The sequence below is a fragment of the Macaca thibetana genome, chromosome 3, assembly GCF_024542745.1.
Source record: "Macaca thibetana thibetana isolate TM-01 chromosome 3, ASM2454274v1, whole genome shotgun sequence".
NCBI lineage: Eukaryota > Metazoa > Chordata > Mammalia > Primates > Cercopithecidae > Macaca > Macaca thibetana.
In genome coordinates, this window is record NC_065580.1 from 147,101,543 (window position 1) to 147,120,656 (window position 19,114).

General features: G+C 55.5%; 3 protein-coding genes across 11 annotated transcripts in view; 2 read left to right on the forward strand and 1 right to left on the reverse strand.

Moving 5' to 3' along the window:
• The window catches only part of NUDT1 (nudix hydrolase 1), a 1,171,653-nt gene that overhangs the window by 608,313 nt on the left and 544,226 nt on the right, over positions 1-19,114 (forward strand). The gene's annotated exons all lie outside the window — the stretch shown is intronic.
• PSMG3 (proteasome assembly chaperone 3) overlaps positions 1-19,114 on the reverse strand; it is a 585,180-nt gene that overhangs the window by 151,067 nt on the left and 414,999 nt on the right. The window contains exon 1 of one of the 7 annotated variants that reach the window (XM_050784297.1): positions 17,207-17,210. The exons of the other annotated variants lie outside the window; for them this stretch is intronic. The gene's annotated coding sequence lies outside the window, so the exon portion shown is untranslated. Of the gene's footprint in view, positions 1-17,206; positions 17,211-19,114 lie in introns of those variants that run through there. 7 annotated transcript variants of the gene reach the window in all.
• ELFN1 (extracellular leucine rich repeat and fibronectin type III domain containing 1) overlaps positions 1-19,114 on the forward strand; it is an 83,138-nt gene that overhangs the window by 41,445 nt on the left and 22,579 nt on the right. For both annotated transcript variants that reach the window (XM_050784229.1, XM_050784230.1), the window contains exon 2: positions 2,338-2,501. The gene's annotated coding sequence lies outside the window, so the exon portion shown is untranslated. The remainder of the gene's footprint in view (positions 1-2,337; positions 2,502-19,114) is intronic.

The window sequence follows — 19,114 nt, forward strand, 5'->3', positions numbered from 1 at the left end:
GTAAAGCACACAGCCCCAGAGAGACCACCCTCCAGGCCTGGCTGGCTTCTACAGGGTGGATGAGTGGGCCCCTGCACCCCATCTTGTGTCCCGCCCCGCAGGTGCCATGTGTTGGCAGATGCCAGGTTGGATGTTGGGTTAAAGCTCAGGCCGTGCCCGAGGGGGTGCGTTGGATGCCTGGGCCTGCATGTGTCTGAGTGAGCCTTTGTGGAGAGCGATGGGTGTGCCTGTGCACGTGAGTGCATGCCTCTGTGCATGCATGCATGTGTGAGTTCATGTGTATGTGCACACATGTGCAACCCGTGTACCTATGTGTGCACGTGCATACGTGTGTGTGTGTGTGTACACTCACAGTCTGCTTGTGACGCTAATGGAGAGTGAAACGCTCCAGGGCAGGTGCCCTGACGTGCACACCGTGCCCAGCACACACGTGTGAGAACACACAGAGCCCACTCCCACGGAGTCTGGGCCTCTGCTCGCAGTGACATGGTGGTTCCGTGATGCCTGGGTGTTCCGCCTTTGGATGGCTTTGCTGGAAAGTCCGAGAGCAGCTGGAAATCCGCGTCCTGGCTGGACCCCTCCACGTGACTATGGGCTGGCCGCACACGTCTGTCTCCTAGTCTGTAATACGGAGTGCGTTGCAGAGCTGGGCTAGGTATACAGTAGGCACTCCGCAAGCATACATTCCTGCCTCTCCCCTGGGGCGTTGTGGGAGGCTGGTGGACAAATGCCCTGCGTCGCAGCATCTGCCCTCCCAGCGCGGGAAGCAGGGGCAACCCTGGGGCTGATGGGTGCCCTGGGAGGGACCTTGGGCAGGACCAAGCAAAGAAAGTGGGCATGGGCTGGGTAGACGGCAGGGGGGCTTACGGGGCAAAGGCCTGGGGCAGAGCAGGTGTGGGCCTGGAAGCCTCCCACTATGTTATTTCAGTTACCTTTTCCCACACAGGTTCAGCCTCATTAGCATATTCAAATACACACCATTATTATTTCAATTAGTGGTTAAGTAATTATCTCTAACTGATGAGCATCCCCCCACTTCCCCACGTATTTTTTGGTTATTTACATCCGCTTCTAACCCACAATTTTAGGTAATTACATGCCACTCACTCATCTATTTGCACACACACACTTCCGCCAGCGACAGGTTCCTGCTCGCCTTCTAGCACTCGCTCCAGCTCTGGAGCTGTGGGAGCCGGGCACAGGCAGACAGACCAGGGGGCCCCTCCTGACCCCTGCCAGGGCCTCCTGAGGTTCCCTCAGCCTCCAGGGGCACAGGTGCAGCAGAGCCCAGCGTCAGCCCCCTGCCTCCACACCAACCTTGCCAAGCCCTTTGCACCCAGAACCCCTCTTTGTCCTGCAGACACCACCTCCTCTGGTCCCTGCACCCCACCAGTACCCCACAGTGCTTCCCCTTCTGCCCTCCAGGTGCAAAGGCGTCATTCATGGGGCTGGGCTCTGCACCACACCCCAGCTGTGCGTCCCTGGCAGGATGACTTCTTCTCAGCCTCAGTTTCCCTATCTGCAGAATGGGAATCAGGTACCTCCTCATGGTGAAGAAAGCAAGTATGCTGGTGAAATGAGATGAGGCCTGGAGAATCCTCAGCACCAGGGCTGGGCATGCAGAACTTCCTGGGATTGATCCAGTGGGTGGATGAATGACCTGACCTGTGGGTAGCATAGTTCACTGACCAGCCCAAGGTCTCTTGCTCAGCAGACCAGCACAGAGCTGGGCTTGGGCCTGAGGCTTCTGCCTCCTGACTTAGTTTCCTTCTCGATCATTGGCCTGGCCTGGCACTTGGCATCCTCTACTCCCAGGCAGCTGGGGTGGGAGGTGCCAGGGAGAGGGCCCTGCTAGGGATGGAGCCAGGGTCTCTACCTAATCAGTCCAGCCTGTTGTTTCATCTGCCTTCACCTCATGTAGGGATGTTGGATGCAATGTGCCTGGAAGGTTCCCATGGACCCAGTGGCCCCAGAAGTGGGCCCCACCTTTGCCCCAAACACCTGGGCCACCGCCAAGTGACTAGAGCTGGAATTGGTTGCAGTGACCCCAGGTCTGGCAACTCCCTCGCTCTGCAGTTCAGCTCACATCTTGCATCTGCTGTTGGCTCCTCTCCCCTCTGTCCCGGCTGGCGCCTGGCTCCATGTGTCAGCCTGCTCTGTGTGTCAGGAAGTCCCCAGCCTCTACGATTTGTTCTTGAGTTGTGACGTACCTGCAGTCCGACACATGTGTGACCAACAGCTGGTGGCTCCGGCAGATGGGGTCTTCCAGCAGGTGAGATGGCTGCAGGAGGCTGTGCTCCATCCCTCCTCACCCTCCTCCCCTCTATCTCTGTGCAGGTGCAGCTGCCTTGGCGACCATTTGTCCTACAGTTTGTCTGGACCCAGGCTGTCCTGTGTGCTGGAATGAGGCGAACATGTCTATGAGCCCGGCAGGGAGGAATCCTCCAGCCTATTCCTCGCTGGTACACCAGGTGGTTGGCAGGCCCTGACACGCAAGTAAGGTATGCTCTTGTTCCTCATGCTCTATGCAGGGGGTTGCAGGGAAGGGGGACAGGAACAATTCCTAATGACCTGTGAGTAGGTGTGCCTGGAAGGAGATGGAGACAGAGCCAGGTGTCCTGCAGAAATAAGCATTTCTTAGGGATTGACCCTGGTTCAGTGGTGCTGCCCTCAGACGCAGAGAGTGGACAGAGGCCACAGGGGTGGCCTCGGAATTGGACAAGAGGAGCCTGGGGCTGACGGAGGACCTGGAAATGGTCTAAGTAGGTGGTGGCCATACTCGGGGTATGCCCATTATCCTTCCTGACAAGCCAGGATCAACCCTGAGGATTAGAGGAGACTTTATCTTCTACCACTTTTGTGAACAGATATGGTCCAGTGTTGGAGCATAAAACCACTATGTGAATAACATGGCATAGGTCACATAGGTTAATATTGACTTGCAGTATATATTTGAAACAGGTTCTTGTCTGGAACAATATATACAAATTGTTGAATTGAATGCCTAGGTGAATAGGGGGGTGGAGGTCTCCATCCCAATGGCTTGCCAGATCTTTTGGTGACCCAGTTATGCAGTGTCTTTTCTGAGTTTCATCCTGCAGTGGGAAGGTAGCTGGACAAGTTTTTTTTCTGCAGCATTTTTCAGAAATAGCAGATATGTCCTCTCTGGGCAACTGTACTTTGGATTTGGGAAACTTCATCCAGTTCTGGGACTCCAACTCAGCAGCTTTCAAATTTAGCAGGTCCTGTTACGTAGTTTGTCTAATAGAGCTTGGTTGTAATATCTAACTTGACCAGAAGGAGGCGATATTAAGTGACACAGTACACTGAAAAGTCTGGATTTTAGACTGTGGGTTTCCTCAATAAATAACTCATCTTCCATATTAAAGAGTTCTATATATTGAATTTATTTAAAGTGGTTGTGCTGCTTATGTTCTGCCAATTCCAATGGACCACAAGAGGAAGGCATCTGGGAATTTTCGGGTTCTCTCCTTCATTACATGGGGGGACAGAAAGAGCCAATCCATCTAGAACCTCCCAAGTCTTGCCTTTTTTTGCTGATGATCAGATGATTCCCCAGACCCCTCCTCAGCTTTTAGAGGGAGGCTTCTCAGGAAGACAAGATGAACTGGGCTCTGGGGAGGGATCCCAGAAGACCTCGTTTCCTGGGCTCTGTCCTGCCCCCTCGCCCCTGCCATTATGGCATTATTTGAAAGCCTCACCAGGACTTGGTAGGGAGGAGTTCCACGCACAGCACTGGCCCTGCCAACAGCTTGTAGCATCTCCAATTTGGGAGGCCCTCAAGTTGCATCTGTTGCAGCTGTCTCATGTTACAGGTGGGAAAACTGAGGCCCGAGGGGCCACATAGTGATGCAGAGTCAGATCGGGGCAATAAGTCTCCTCTAACTCACAGGCCAGTGTTCGTTTCTCCACGTCTTTCTCCTTCCTTCCCACAAAGGCTGGCAGGCGATGGGGTCCCCAGGACAGGCTGCTCCCTGCCCAGACCCCAGCCCCTGGTCCACTGCGCTGTTAGCTCTGTCCTGCTCTACTGCCTTGAATATTACCTAGAATATTAGGCCTGGAAGACACCTTCGGGATCATGAACCTATCTTTCTCGTTGTGTAGATGAGGAACTTGAAGCCCAGAGAAGGGAAGGGACTCACTCCCGAGACCACCCAGCAAAATCTTCACAAAGTGGGGGCGAGGCCCCAGATGTTCCATGCCCCCAGCCTGGAGTTCCCTGATGCACAGGGGGGCTGCCCTGCCCAAGCCAGGATCAGCAGGGACTCAGACGCCAGCCCTACCTGGCCCCATCTGTGGTCTTCCTCCTCCCCAGTGGGATAGTCTCTCCTTCCCATCTGGGATCCCTCCAAGCCCTGCTGACCTTGATACCACCTTTGTATTCCAGGGAAGATCCCCCTCCTCCTGGGAATATATGGACCAGGCTCCTGGGGGGTTCACAGTGAGAGCCCCGGGTCCAGGCTGCGTCTTCAGAGTGCAGCGATGTCCTCCCTGTGTGCAGACTCTGTGTTCCATGTGGGTCTGTCGGTTGGCCTAGAAAGTGGAAACGAGGGAACGAACCCGGGGTGGGTCCGCTGCGCAGGGATGGGTGGTGGCAGCTGCCACTGAGGCCAGCCTGTGGGACCCCTACTCAGCCTGTGCCCCAAACATCCAGAGGCCAGAGGAGGGGAGGGGAGGGAAGGGCAGGGAGTGTGGGAAGAGGAGGAGATGAGAGAGGAACAGAGAGATCCAGAAAATATAGAGACTTCTAGAAAGAGGAGGAGACAGCCAGAGGCTCAGAGAGACATGGGAAGGAAAAACCTTGAAGAGAGAGAGAGCGAGCGAGAGAGTGAGAAGATGAGAGCGAGCGAGAGAGAATGAGAGCGAAAAAGAGCGAAAGAGAGCGAGAGCGAGAGAGCACGCTCAGAAACAGAAATCCCGGTTTTCAGTTCTTCACGTATTCATCCAATCTGTGTGATCACCTACCGAAGCAAAGCCCTGTGACAGTGATCTGCACCTGCCCCTCTGTGGGCAACAGTGTCCCCACCTGAAATGTGAGGATGTCCCCACAGACCCTCTCTCGATGGGGCCTCCCTGGGCTGGGAGCTCTTGGGAAGACAGGGCAGTCTGGGGGAGGGGGCGGCAGCTCGGACCATGCCAGGAGCCCAGGAACCCCCGGCCTCCAGACTGAGACCCACATTGCGACAGACAGAACACAGAGGCCCACAGGGCTGCGGCAGAGTGTGGACAGTTAGGGTGAGGCTAGCGGACTGGGCTGTGTGGACCCCAGGCCATTGCACAGCCACTGGGGATGGGACAGTGGTTGGGAGGCCTGAGCTGAGCTTTGCTTGAGATGGTCAGCGGCAGCCACGGACCTTCCCTCTCTGTGTCTTTACATATGGGGGTCCTTTTGCCTGGAACACCCTGTCCCCCAAGTTTGTCTGATTCTTTTCTTTTTTTTTTTTGTAATCTTGCCCTGTCGCCTAGGCTGGAGTGCAGTGGTGCAATCTCGGCTGACTGCAAGCTCTGCCTCCAATTTTCAAGTGATTCTCCTGCCTCAGCCTCCCAAGTAGCTGGGATTACAGGCACCTGCTGCCATGCCCGGTTAATTTTTATATTTTCAGTAGAGACGGGGTTTTGCCGTGTTGGCCAGGCTGGTCTCAAACTCCTGACCTCAAGTGATCAGCCCGCCTCAGCCTCCCAAAGTGCTGGGATTACAGGCATGAGCCACCACACTGGAGTGCAGTGGCGCGCGATCTCGGCTCACTGCAAGCTCCGCCCCGCCGGTTTCACGCCATTCTCCTGCCTCAGCCTCCCAAGTAGCTGGGACTACAGGCTCCCGCCACCTCACCCAGCTAATTTTCTTGTATTTTTAGTAGAGACGGGGTTTCACCGGGTTAGCCAGGATGGTCTCGATCTCCTGACCTCATGATCCGCCCATCTCGGCCTCCCAAAGTGCTGGGATTACAGGCTTGAGCCACCGCGCCCGGCCTCTTTCCTTTTTAAAGGTCAGACCACCTCTGTCCTGCTGGGTTTTGGATGTGAAATGCTGTGCAAGTCATTTCTACCTCTGACCTCCCTCTTTTATCTCTCATCTTTTATCAGGACAGCTTCAAGTCCCTGCCCACATTTTATCTATAAAATAGGGAAAATAAGGCCCCTCCCGGGAGGGAAGCCTTCAGTGGGATGTGTAGACTGCCTGGCATCAAGTAGGTGCTCATTCAACCACACTGGGCATTGCCCTGAGCATGGAATGGGAACTCAGCAGTCTCCAGAACACCGATGCTCCATCCGTGTTAGTTTGTGCCTTCCTCCCAGAGATGCCTGTCCTTCCATCCCAGCCCAAGTTGAGGCTCCTTCAGGCTCACTGCAGCCTGGTGGGATCACCCCAGCCCCGTAGCCTCCAGAATCCTCTCCAGGCATGAAATCTCTGTCTTCTCTCTTGCATCAGCTCCACGCTGCTGACTCTGTGCTGTGAGCCTCAGAGCCCGGCAGGTGGGAGACGGTGCATAAACGTTTGTTGAATAAGTAGATGGGACGCTTCCCAGCCCGGCCCACCTCAGAAGGCAGGTGGTAAGACAGATGGGCCCTGGCTCCTGTGCGGTCTGATGTTGGAGGCAGCTGCTTCGCTGGTCTTCCTCAGGAACTTGGGGATGGGACGCATTGTTTCCGAGATCCCTTCTAGGGACATCCTTTTGTCATTCAGCAAGTTGAAGTTTCCCAGCTTCTAACACCTCTGCCCCTCTCCTCCATTCCTGCATTCAAGGCCTGGTCCCTAGAAGTTGCTTTTATCCAGGCAGTGATTGAGACTTTAGAAGGGGCTCTCTGGTATCCTGTGACCCTGGGTGACCTTGGCTGGACTCGTTCAGCACCAGGGAGAGAGGCCGGGGGTGGGCCGGCGGCTATGATAGGAGGTAGAGGCCTGTTCAAGACAGTAGGGCCTGGGAGTCCAGAGAGGTGAGCCCAGACCCTGTCTGCAAGCCCCTTCCCCTTCGTAGGTCTCAGTTTCCCTCTCTGGGGAGTGGGAGCGATGCCCTTGCTGGCAGAGGTGCTGCGGAAATGCAGGGCTGGCATCCCAGCGACTCGCCCAAGGCCACCTCACTAATCCCCGCATGCTGCGTGCAGCCGCTCCCCCAACACTGCCGCACGCCCGGCTCCCCTCCCCCACCTCTCCAGGAGCAGTTATTTATCTGCCGGAGGGTGACAGGCGGCTGTGGCTGGTGTGTTGAGCCGCCGTCCAGAGATCAGCTGGCGGCTGCCGAGCAAACAGCGCGAGCTAATCAGCAAAAGGTCACGCCAGCTCCCGGAGCCCCCGCGTTTGAAGTCTTGCCTCACACGGGCAGGCTGGAAGGAACCTGGGACGTTGAGTTAGTGGCTCAGTGACCAGGACAGCTTCAAGTCACTGCTCACAACTCATCGCCCACTTGACCAGCCTACGCCTCTGAGGCTGCGTCTTCTAGAGATTCCCCAGCCCCAAGGGAAACCCATCCCCTGTCTCCAGGCTGAACAAACCCTCTTGCGACAGAGGCTCAGCCCCCAGCATGCGGAGGGGCCAGGCTTAACCACCCCAGCCCTGCCGGCTCCCCCTGCCCGGGACAGACTCCCTCAAAGCAGCAGTGCAGGGCTGGGCAGCATCCCCACCAGACTCCATTCACCACTCCCCACACCACCTCCGACTTCAAGCCTACCGCCTTCCTCTAAATCCATTCACTTTTTAAAAACCTAAATACATTTATTTAAAAGGGAAGCTTTATAGCACTACTACAAATGGAAAACAAGCCTCTCTTGCCATAAATAGAATTCATAATCATAAAAATAAATTCAGTGGAAACAAAACAATGTTATTAAATTCTAGTTGGATGCTGTAGCCCCGGGGGAGGTTCGGAGCCCAAGGCCTGCTATTGCTTTATTAAAACGGGAGAGCGGTAAGTGTGCAGAGGTGTTCAAGACTCACCAACCCTGATCTGAGACTTTCTTCTTGTTGTAATCAAGAGTATTAAAGTGAGAGTAACTTTCTCATAAAATGATTCAGTAGTATTTTATGCTGTGTCAGCTAGGGACTGAGTTTGTCTGTGCAAGACAAACCTAAACACTGCATGATTGAACCCCACATGGGGGTCATTTTTCTTATGCAAAGAGGGTGGCAGTGGAGCTGGTACATAGCCTAAGGGGGTTGTCAGTGGCCCAGGTTCCTTGTAGCTTCCTGCTCTGCAGCTGTGGACATTTGTCCTCATGGCCTCAGGATGGCTGCCACACCTCCGGCCATTGTATCTGCATCTCAGGCAGGAAACCAGGAAGTGGGTAGAGGTGAAGAGGAAGGGAATACACCAGCTAAGTCTGTTCCTTATCATTAGGAAGGTAGCAGCCAACACCTGAGCCGTTCTCCTGCCCACGGCGGTCACTGCTGCCTTTCGGTTGGTGCTTACTACATGTCTTATTCGTTTGCCAAGTGGTTATTTGGCACCTACTAGATGCCAGGCAATAGACCTTGTCCCGGTGGTATTCACAAGGTGCATGCTGACATTTGTAAGATGAGCCACAGCCCATTCTGGGGCATCCTCCAGGGGCATCCCTTAACCCAGCCTGGGTTCTCCCTGCTTCCGCCTCCACCCCACACCTGGCTGCTTTTCCTCACAGGAGCCCAGCACAAGGGCAGCCGCTGCCTCCATCCTATCTCACCTCTGCACACACTCGGAACTGCCCAAGCCCAGCCTGGATGGAGTCGCCCCATGGGCCACCCTGGATGAGAAGGGAGCTGTTCCTTTCCCCTCCCCGGCACCTGGGTCTCCTGCCAGCTTCTGCCTCCTGCAGAGCCCCTTCCCCGCCACAATCAACCTGCTCCTGCAGCAGGCCAGGCTGCAGGGATCCAGCTTCTGCTCCTAGATCTTCATTGGTCTTTTAATTTCCTCCTGTCATTTACATCATGTGACTCCTGTAACTTCATTAGCAGACAGAGGGTGTGACTGCAGATGCCCGGCCCCCTGCCTCTGGCCTCTCCCGCTGGGCAGGCCCTGGAGATTCCCTCCTTCCCCTGGGTCAGGGCTCCTGAAGGCTGCCTCCGGCCCCAGTTTGCCCATCTCTGCCGCAGACTTTGTCTTTCAGCCTGAACTCTGGCCTCCTCCCCTTGTAGACCCTCCCCCTGACTTTGAACTCTGGCCTCTGACCCCTGGTCTCTGACCTGCTCTTTGGCACCCAGCGGGAGGGATCTGTCCCAGGCCCAGGTTTAACTGTGGGCGCCATTGCTCACCAGCTGTGCACACAGAGGCAAGTCATGTAACCTCTCTGTGTTCTTCCTCAGTGAGTTGGGGGTGAGGGTCTGTAAGTGAATGAGAAGCCAGGAGTCCTCTCAGCTGTGCCTGCTCCCCTTCCACTTGCTCCCGTCTCCTGCCCACCCTGAGGTTCTGCCCACCCCGAGGTCCTACTACCCTGCAGTCCAGCCTTGGCTTGAGCTACCTCCAGGTTGCCCTGCTGGTCCCACAGCCAGAGAGTCTAGGGTCATCGTGCTGTGTGCTATGGAGGCCCAGGCCCCAGGGGGTCACACAGCATCTGGTGAGGTGACCACCTGGCTAAAGTCTGAAGCCCTCTTGGGGCCTTGGTGTGTGCCCGGCAAGCCCTCTGGGCAGGTGCCACTGAGTCTTTCTCCCCCATCCTCCCTCCATAGCCTCAGCTGCCTTCCTTCCTGCCACTGGACATGGGTGTACGTCTGTGTGTGCATGCGTGTTTGCATGCCCCAGGCTGGCCCAGCTACAGGCCTGCACAGGTGTGATCCCCAGGCCCCCTGCATCCCCGAATGGGGATACAGAATATCCACATTCTGTACACACAGTTGTGTGCATCCCTGTGCATACATGTCGCGTGATGACCCCTGGGGGCTGCGCGCATGCCGTAGCCATCCCTTCCCCCTGCAAACTTAGCCCCAGTGACTCCCAGCCAGGGCTGCAGCCACACTCCCCCAGCCCCACCCGGGAAACTGTGAATCCAGCAGCGAAAGTGGGTCAGAGAGCGTGCGGGGGAACTGGAGGGCCTGGGGAGGAGGCCAGCGCCAAGGTCTGGCTTGACGGCAGCCATGGAGGGGGAGGAGGGAGGAAGGAGAGTTGGGAGAAGAGGAGGAACTGCAGGGGCCAGGGCGCAGGTGGCCAGCACGGGGCATGGGAGCCAGAGGGAAATTAGCAGACAGGGCTGTTGTTTTTCCATAGCAATGATTTGATCCGGAGAGACGTGGCCCAGAGCTCAAGGAGCTGCTTCTCTGCCAGAGTGTGCAGGAGGGAGGAGGGGGAAGCGTGGAAGGAGAAGAACACGTTTACTGAGCACCTTCTAGACGCAGCCTCTCCGTAACACCAGAGCCCTGAGCGATGGGCATCAGTGGTGCCATCACACACAGGAAATAGAGGCAGACAGGGGCTGTGCATCTGCCCAGAGCAGGAGCCCAGGAGAACCGTCCAGGCTCCAGTATCACAGCCTTGCTATTCTCTACATGGAGATCACAGGCACCTGGAGCAGCCCGTGGGGCTCTCTGCCTGCCCTAGCTTAGGCTGCTTAGGACGTTGGAGCATCCTGGCCTGGCCACTTGCAGCATGGCCCTGAGATGCCATGAGTACCTCAGTGGGCCGCAGTTCCAGGCTTGCTCAGCTGACACGCTAAGCCTCTGGGACACCCAGGAAGGGGCAGGTGGAGGTAGGCAGGGTGCCCAGTCTGCAAGCATATGCTACGGTCTTACTGTGTGCTCCACTCAGAGGAAGGTACGGGGGAGCTGGAGCCCTAGCTGTGCCCCTGGGAGCCCAGGCCTGGCTGGGAATGTGGTTCATGGGGGGCCCTGACCCTCCCAGAGAGGAACGATGCACGCATGCAGAACTCAGAGAATCAGACAGATCAGAGTGACCTTCTAGGAAGGAAGAGTGTGTGAGAGGGGCACAGGGGGCTTCTGGGTGTGAGGTGAGAGATGGCAGAAACGGTGGCGTCTCCACCACGCATGGCATGTGCAAAGTATAGGGACGGCCAGGGTGGAGCTGTGGTGCCAGGGTGGGAAAAAGGAAATTGGGCATGTCAGGGACAGATTGCAGGGGAGGAGGAGGAAGTTGTAGTCCTGCTTCTCCTCCCTTCCCCATCTACCCAGAGTACCTCCAGATTGTGCCAGGCCCCCTCCCTTGTCGTCTGCTCCTCTGAGCGAGAAGCCTCTCATCTGTATTAGGTAGGGACAAACTGTTGAAGAACGGTAGTTTAAATAAGATAGAAGTTTATTTCTCTTTCACAAACAGCCAGAAGTCAGTGGCCCAGGGCTGGTAGGGTGGCTGTGTCACCATCAGCCGTAGTTTCCACATCTGGGACCAAAGTGGCTGCTCCTGCTCCCACCATCACATCTGCATCCCAGCTGGCAAGGAGCATGTAGGCCCATTCCTTTTTTTTTTTTTTTTTTTTTTTGAGACGGAGTCTCGCTCTGTTGCCCAGGCTGGAGTGCAGTGGACGGATCTCAGCTCACTGCAAGCTCTGCCTCCCGGGTTTACACCATTCTCCTGCCTCAGCCTCCCGAGTAGCTGGGACTACAGGCGCCCGCCACCTCACCCGGCTAGTTTTTTGTATTTTTTAGTAGAGACGGGGTTTCACCATGTTAGCCAGGATGGTCTCGATCTCCTGACCTCGTGATCCGCCCGTCTCAGCCTCCCAAAGTGCTGGGATTACAGGCTTGAGCCACCGCGCCCGGCCTAGGCCCATTCCTTTTAAGGGAGTCGTTCACCAGTGGAACACTTCAACTCCACTCACATCCTGTTGGCTGGAATGTGGTCCTAGCTGCAAGGGCAGCTAGAAATGTAGTATTTTGGTGGGTCCAGCTTAAATTTGGAGTTCAATTAGTAAAGGAGGAAGAGGAGAATGGGGACCAACGAAAGGTCTTGGCCACTGATTCCTCTGGACACCCTGGGGCCGCAGTACCTTGTAGGAAGAAGGGAGGGTAGGTCATCCTCAGCGGGCCTGGCTGACGAATGGGAAGTAGCACCAGGGGTAACTGACCCCTCCACAGGGCCTCTCCTGGGTCCTGGCTGAAAGCCTTTCTCGCTACAAGTTGAAATAGGAGGAAATCATTAGTATGCATTGAATGCAAAGGTGCCCAGAGAGACAGTGACCATGTAATCTAGTGTCCAAACCAAAGCACTTCTGAGAGTACAAAGAGGCGGCATTTGTAGTGACGTCAGGACAGTAGGGCGGACCAGGATGGGCCACCCACCTGGAGACCGTTCCATCTGTGTTCTGGCTGGGGAAGCTGAGGTCCTCAGTCACACCAAAGTTAATGATGGAGCCACTCTAGGACTCCAGAAAGGCCCCCTCCCTGGCTGTGTTGGTTCAGATTCCCTCTTGCCCGTTGTTTGGCTTGTGGACCTCAGCTCCGACCTGTCTGGCATCCCATCCTGGACAGAGGGGTCTTGTGCCTCTGCCCTCATTTCTCTTCCTGAGACCCTCACCTCCTCTGAGCCATACTCCAGGGGTTCTTAGGATGGGATGCACAGGAGGCTAGAAACATGAGCTTCCTCTTTTTTTTTTTTTTTTTTTTGCCCCCAAGAGTGTCTGGGACCAATCCGGAGCTGTCCAGGGTCCTGACTGCTTGCATCACATCCAGGATTGAATGAGTGCTTCCATCTCCACCCCCAGGGGTTACCAACAGGGCCCCGCCCACCCACAGGACCAGCTCTGGGCTAGGCAGCCACCTCTAATTCCCACTTCCACAGCCAGGGCCCTCTGGACACACCCACCCCTGGAGACCCCTGTGTCTTAGAGATGGCCCCATTGTTCCCCAAGCCTCCCAGCCCCCGCAGTGCCCTCCCTGCCTCCCTCAACCGACAGAAGGAGGACCTGAGTTTAGATGGGGCCACAGACTCTGATTCTGTGAGGACACTGCCCTTTCCAGGTCTGCTGGCAGACCTTTGGCATCTTCTTGAAAACCAAAGACACAACAGAGCCCAGAGAAATCTCCCCAAATGGCGGGGTTCGAAGCACTGGGATCAGGCCAGGAGCAAATGGCTAGGAGGCGGGGGGACCTCCCCCACCATCATCTCTGCAAACCCTTCCCCACCATCACCTCTGAAAACCCTCTCCCACCATCACCTCTGCAAACCACCCCCCCTCAACCATCACCTCTGCAAACCCCAGCCCCAGCCACCGACACTCAGGTGGGGGCCTCCCCCACCATCTCCTCTGCAAACCCCAGCCCCAGCCACCCAGCAGTCCATGTCCTGGGTTCCCCTTTCTTAGCCCAGAAATAAGACTCAGCTGACAGCATCTTGGCACAGCATCCTTTGCGAGCCTGATGCTGCCTGGAGATGTCCCAGCCAGACACCTCTCCTTTTAAACCCCACCCTCTGCCCATTCTCCCTGTCCCAGGGAAGCCAGTATCCTTGCACTCAGGCCCAGCCTGGATGGAGTCCATGGCCTTTGCCCTTACTCCAGTGGGAAGACGAAGATGGGAACAGTCGGGGGGCAGACGTCTCCGCAGTGGGCCCCAGGCTTCCTCTGCCTGCCCTTGATTTTCCCAGAGGCCTGCTGGCTCACGCCTGCCGGGAGGCCCAGACAGCTGCTGGAAAGGGGCAGCCAGCTATGCCCCAGCAAGCCTCAGGAATGGGTCCCCAGCCTCCACCCAGGCACAGCGAGAACACCGAGGCCATGAGCCAGGGAACCAGCGTGCAGGTTTGTGGCATGAATGAATGGAAAACCGCGTTCAATAACCCGGCCGCATCTAACCAGGCAGGTGGTAGACCAGATGGCTCTTTGCGCCAGCTTGTGTGCCAAGAACCTCAGCAGGTTGTGATGCCTTTCTGAGCTCCTTAAAAGCTCCTTCCTATTCTAGTGCATCTCGGGCCCTGGAGACCACCTCTCTCCCCTTCCTGTGGTGGGATCCCCTCCTCCCCCCAGCACTCCCCCACCACCTAGTACTTGGATCTCTCTTCCACAGTGTAAGCTCTTACTTTTATTATGTAACATAGAACATCATTGTATTATTGTCTAAAGTAACAACTACTAAATACTGAGCATGAACAAACTCAGACCTTGCATGCTCGGGTGACTGTGTGGCCTCTGGTACAGAGGCAGCGCCACACCCATCCTGCCTGGGCCCAGGTCCCAGCTGTGTCCCTTACCAACGTGTTCCATGTGCTCTCTCTGTGCCTCAGTTTCCTCTTCTGGAAAATGAGAATGATCCGAGGACTCTCCACATCATAGTGTTTCTATGTGTTTAATAACATGTTTAAATAAACATGTGTCAGCGCTTGCACAATTAAACATTGGATAAAAGCTGTCTGGCATTACCGTAATGAGTTCTCTCATTCCTGTGAGGTAGCTGAGAGGCACAGAGAGATTTAGCAACTTGTACTGGGGGAGGGAGAGCTGGTGGGAGGCAGTTACGTGACTGATCACTCACTCACCCTCCTCCTGGCTGCCCAATCAGGCCTAATGTTTTCAGGGAGGTACAGGGGTGTCACCTTGGAGAGGGATGACCTCACTGTGTGACTCAGGGAAAATCCCTTTCCCTCTCAGGCCCTCAGTGTGTAGGTGCAAGCTCTCAGCGGGCAGATGCCAATATTGGGAGCTTCTCTTGATGTGACTCCAGGCACGCTGGAAGGCACACAGAAGGCAGCGAACTTGCTGGACAGTGCATCCCATTTGCCCTGTGCCATGCCATAGCATGGTGCCTGGCACATAGTAGGTGCTTTAAATGCCTTGTCAGCTGGATGAAGAACAGCTGGGGCCTTAAAGCCATCAGCCTGTGAGATGAAGGTTCAGCTTCTCATGGGCACCATTTTACACGGCATCGAGTTACACACCTGCCAAGCCCACCACGCTCAGTCCATCAGGTCTTTCCTCAGTGCCCAGTGGAAGCCAGGCCTGTCAGGGTGGAAGGGGGTGTTCTGAGGTGGGGACGGCCTGCAAAACCATCGCTCACCATCTGTTGTCCGGGGGTCTGTGAAGCCAGTCAGTACCTCTGCCCATGGCATAGGGAGGTCCTGGAAGGGAATGAGAAGGCCCAAGCTCAAGTCTCGCTCGTCCCCTGTGACTCTGTGACACTCCCTCCCTTCCCCTCTCTGGTCTTCAGTGATTCCGTCTGTGCTATGGGAGCTTTTGTGTGACTCACTGCCAGAGGCCCCTGGCTTACGGCTCCAGGAACGTTCTGGGATGGGTACATCTCATCCTTTACTACAACAGGTATGAAGTGGACGGTCTTTTACCCCAGCCTTGGGAATGGCTGAGCTGGTCAGGGGCCCAGGTGGCCCAGGCCTGGTCCTTGGGACTAGAGAAACAGTGCTTAGACCAGACAGGTGGTCCAGCTGGAGAAGGGGGCATATTAACAAGTACAGGTGCTTAGCCCGACCTAGACTTACCAAATCAGGGCCCCAGAGTATGTCTTGGAAGCCTCTTTTTCTAAACTTCATGAGTGACCTTCACAGCTAGCCCAATTTAGGATACTTTTTTTTTTCTTTTTTTTTTTTTGAGATGGAGTCTTGCTCTGCCACCCAGGCTGGAGTGCAGTGGCGCGATCTCGGCTCACTGCAACCTCCACCTCCAGGGTTCAAGCGATTCTCCTGCCTCAGCCTCCCGAGTAGCTGGGACTACAGGCGCCCGCCACCGTGCCCCGCTAAGTTTTGTATTTTTGGTAGAGATAGGGTTTTACCATGTTGGCCAGGCTGGTCTCAAACTTCTGACCTCAAATGATCTGCCCACTTCAGCCTCCCAAAGTGTTGGGATTACAGGCATGAGCCACTGCACCTGGCCAGGAGCTACTTTTTTAGTCCGCCTTCCACCCCAGTACTTTAGTGGCGTCTCTGGTGTCCTGCCTCTCGTTGTATACCTCCACTAACGGGGAGCTCAGTCTTACGTGGCAGCCCATTGCTTTCTAAAACATTTTAAAATTGATTATAAAATATTTAAGATGTCTCAAATATTTAAGTAATCCCCTATAAATATTTCACTAGTTATAAAATATTTAATACAATCAATGACCTAAGGAATAATACAATGAATACCCAAATACCTGCCCCCTTCCCAGCTTAGTCCCTGTGCACTAAGATCCTATATCCCTCTTTCTCTTTAAAAACTTTTTTGGCTGGGCGCAGTGGCTCATGCCTATACTCCCAGCACTTTGGGAGGCCGAGGTGGGCAGATCCCATGAGGTCAGGAGTTCAAGACCAGCCTGGCCAACATTGTGAAACCCCGTCTCTACTAAAAATACAAAATTAGCCAGGTATGGTGGCGGGCGCCTGTAATCCCAGCTACTCAGGAGGCTGAGGCAGGAGAATCACTTGAACCCAGGAGTTGGAGGTTGCAGTGAGCAGAGATTGCGCCACTGCACTCCAGCCTGGGCAGCAACAGTGAACCTCCATCTCAAAAAAAATTTGTTTTCATAGTGGTTAAATACACATAAAATTCACCATCTTACGCATTTCAGCATGCAGTTCAGTGGTGTTCTGTGGATTTACAGCGCTGTGTGACAGACCCCCACAGCATTATTGTGACACATTTTTTATACTATGACCATATTTGTACAAATGCCTATGTAATACACTTTTGCCAGCTCTGAAGCTTTGGATATGGGGTGTGATACAGTAGGTATCTTGGACAGCTGGCTTGTTGGCTGGGAGGCATATTTGTGAGTGGGATCCACTCTGTGCACGTGACCCAGTGGTTCCTTCTTTTTCACTCCTGCGTAGTACTCCACCAAGCCCATGCCTCACAAGGTTCTGGTCCACTCTCTCGTGGACATCCGGTGTCCGCCCTGTCACCATTATAAACAATGCTGTTTGGGACATCTTTGGGTAGCTCTCCCGGCTTCTCTGGGGCTGTGCCCAGACCTGGGGCTTGGGCTCTTGGGCTTCGAGAATCTTTGCCTTGGTGAGATGTTGCCTAGCTGTTTTCCAGCACTGCACACCGCGTCCCACTCTCATCGTCAGGCGTGGAGAAGTCTCTGGGAGGATGAGGAGTGGCCACGTGCAGTGCCTGCCCTGGGTGGGGGAACCTTCTGCTGTAGGCGGCTCTGCGAGCTGCAGTGCCCCTGACGCGCCTTCCCTCCGCCAGACATCCCATCTCCTCCCACTTTTTTTGGATGAGCTGACGTTGTGTTCCCTCCCATTGGGGCCACTCGTTCACCTGGTAACATGCCCACGCTGACCTGTAAGCCACACGGGATGTGGTTAGTCACACGGGCTATGGGGCCAGGCTGCCTCGGCTTGGGCCCCGGCCCCACCACTTAGTTGCCGTAGGAACTCAGGCAAGTTCACGAACATGTCTGCACCTCATCTGTAATTGGAAATAACAGCACAGATGTCACAGGGTTACCATAAGTATCCAACATGTTAATATATGCAGAGTTTCTAGCACAGTGTCTGGCGTGTGGTGGGTGCAATGTTAGCATGAGCTTTTATGATCTCCTTGGAGGTCTGAAACCAAACCCTTCATCGTGGCTAAGCAGTACTGGGCAGAACCAGATCACCTCCTCTATTCTACCTAACGTACCTCTATTAAGTCAACCCACGTTGTCTTCTCAGGTGGCCATGTTACCCTTGAACTTGCTCTTGGTCTTTCTGTTCCCTGAGGTGCTGTGCGGCCCCACCTCCCTGCTGGCTGGCTACGTGGGTGTGAGTTTTGCCGTGTGTGACTTGTGGAGATGAATTTGACCCTCAATCAGTCCAGCAGGAGGGAAGGCTTGGGTCTTGGTCCTGGCCCTCCTGCAAACTCTCAAATTTCATCCAAACTGCTACTCACAGGTAGAACTGGGTGAGGACAGAGCTCATGACCCCCGCACGGACCCCCTTTGGGGAACCCCAGCCCTTTGAGGGACTCAAGCGTAAGTGATCACTGACCACAGCCTTGCCGGAGGGCGGGTCCCCATGAACGCGACTCCCCACAGGACCTGTCACAGAGGCAGGGTGTGTCTCACCCGATTCTTCTTGGTGGATTCGCAGGTTCACGGTCACCACTGCCCCTTCCTCAAGGTCAGGGTCATCTGTGCCTCACACCCACCTCCCCTCCTGCACCCCTGGCACCCCTTTTGGCCTGGGTCAGCCTCTTGGCCAACTTCCGAGGGCATCATCACCTTCATCTCCTTACCTCACAGTGGACACTGGCCCTGCCCTGATGTCAGGTGCCAGTCCCCTCCCCACCATGCCAGGCATGGCCCAGGCGAGGCCCCTGTCAGTAGGGGCACAGCCCAGGAGGCAGAACAAGGTGTCACGGCCCAGCCCTGCTCCCCAGAGGGCGGTTCTGTCCCTAAGTAAGGTTGGGCTGGGGATCAAAGAGGGGTCTCCCAGAAGTGGGGCAGAGGCTAGGATTAGGGAGGGGGAGCAGGTAACCCTGACACCCCAAAACCTGGTGGGTGCAGGCAGTTTGGCCAGCAGCAGGGGCCAGACACTGTGTTTGGGGAAGAAGGAACCCAGGGAATAGGCTGATGACTCCCACAGGGAGGTTGCCCGTCCAGAATCCCGCCCACAGCTGGCGCTGGGGCTCCTGGCAGCTGGCGGGGGCCCTGGTGGTGTGGAGAGGAGAGGAGAGGAGAGGAGACAGTGGGACAGGACAGGGCGCAGGCGAGGCCGGTGACAGGTGCGTGTGTCTGCCAGGTTGGTGCAGCCTTAGAGAGGCGGGAGCTAGACAGACGGGAGGGAGGGAGGGAGGGCGGCAGGTGCGAGGCAGAGCGGGGGTGGGGTGGGAGCAGAACACAGGCCTCCCTCTGGGGCCTGGCTGCCGTCTCATTGACTAAGTCACTCCTGAGAGGGTGCACTCGCACCCCAGTTGGGTGGTTTCCAGTGTTGTCAGCTTCAACGAAAATGGAATGTCCTCTGGCTGCCCCAGCTGTCGGACGCCTGCCTGCTGTGAGTCAGTAATTAGATGCTCGTGTGTCTAACACATGTGTGTGTGTCTGTGTGTGCACATCGGGAAAGGGTGGGGAGGAGCAAGTGGTAGACCCATGGCTGAAGGGGCCAGAGGCTGAGAACATGCCCACATATGCACACACAGTACACATTCACACAAAAGTCACACTCACACACACACAGTACACACTCACAAAAATAACACGGTACACACTTGCACAAAAATCACACACACACAGTACACCCTTGCCGAAAAATCACACTCACAAATACAC